Consider the following 1689-nt stretch of genomic DNA (forward strand, 5'->3'; position numbering starts at 1 on the left):
GAAGCGCTGCTGACTGTGGAGAGGAGTTTCTATGAACAGGAGGAGGCAGGCAGGGAGGGGTGAACTCCTTTTCTCAGGAGTGAGAGGGGAAGAGGAGCGCTCACAAGTTCACACACAATTATCTCCCATGTTGGCCACAACAATTTGAAGCTGTGTTTATAAATGCGAAAGTCCACATTTTAACTTAAAAAGTTTTTACCCACCAAAGAAAACAAACAATACTCCTCCTGTATGTGCCATGTTGATGAGCCTCGGACATACAGCCTAGGCCTGCTATGTTGTGTTGGTACCCTTAAGAGGTCTGTACGCCTAAATGTATCCGGGAAAGTAAAGACAAATCAATTTATAGCACATTCCTCAAAATGTTGAACATGCCTGCAAAAAAAAAAAAAAAAAAACAGCTCTCATATTGGACTGTTTTTGACCCGTTGCTGTTGTGCGCCATCGTGTGTTCTGTGGCGTAATTGCAACTTTCAGAAAAGTGATAGACTATATTAAGGTTTAAAACAGGAGTATCTAACTTATATCGGTTGATGTTAAGTTGTTTGCAGGGCTCCATTTAATACAACCACACTGACATCCCAAATACGTTTCACCACAGGCCCACTAACAGTTTACTTGTGCTTGTCCTCATGCGTTATGCTGTAAAATCCTTACAATAATAGCCTACATCCAACGAGTGACACTAGCATATGTCCCTTAAAAGTTTCGAGTAAACAAATGATCTGGAAAGATTTATCGTTTTTCATTCCCACTTTGTTGAAAAAAAACCGTGTTGTGCAATTTGCAGCTGTGGTTCATGCATCCCTGAAAATTTGGGATTGCGAAATACTGTGACAAGTTTTTTCCTCATTATATCCTCCCGACTAATTACCCATTTTCAATGACTCAAATAGCCTATAAAACATATTGCTTAAGAATTCCCAGGAAAATTCCAAAGTATGCATAGCCTACATATTTCGAGTTGGTTTAAATGGTACTGAATGAGTGAAGGATCAGCCTACTCCTGGTTGGACTTCACCTAGACCCACATGACCGCTAAGGGGCGGTATAGTCATAATTACCATTCCCAATCACTTCTGTTAAACGCAGAGGAAGCTTGAGGAAGCCTCTCTTCATTTCACAAGGTAGCCCAAGTTAATATGTTGATTTTAAGTAGTTTGCAAATAATTATCTTTTTCAGAGTGGTTGCTATAACTTTATTTATAGCTGTAGTAGTCAAACAATGTATTCATGTGTTGGCAGCCAGAATTCACTTGACATCATGTTCACATTTACGAGAGGAAAGGCAAATCACACAAATCATAGATAGTTCTTGCTCAGCTGAGAGTAACATGGTGATAGTTGAGGATGTAGAGGGCAAAGTAATACACAGGTTAGGTACGATAGTTTGAGAGCATTATTTTATCTATTTATTCTGACAAACATGTTTAAATGATCATTTTAATGTGAGCTTCCTCCCTCTTCATGTGTATCACTTGTGTTTGCAAACTTGTCAAATTGCTCCCACAAAACATAAATCCTCATCAATATCAATTTGATCACCAGAAAATATGCAACTGCTGCATAAATCATTCAAATTCAAATGAGCATCATTATCATAATCGTCATCATTAATTAACTCAATGTTTTAAAGAGTGTTGCAATCAACATCCGACAGACTATGGGACGCCTGTTGTGTGACAATCG

This window comes from Labrus mixtus, chromosome 9 (genome assembly GCF_963584025.1).
Source record: "Labrus mixtus chromosome 9, fLabMix1.1, whole genome shotgun sequence".
Classification (NCBI taxonomy): Eukaryota; Metazoa; Chordata; class Actinopteri; order Labriformes; family Labridae; genus Labrus; species Labrus mixtus.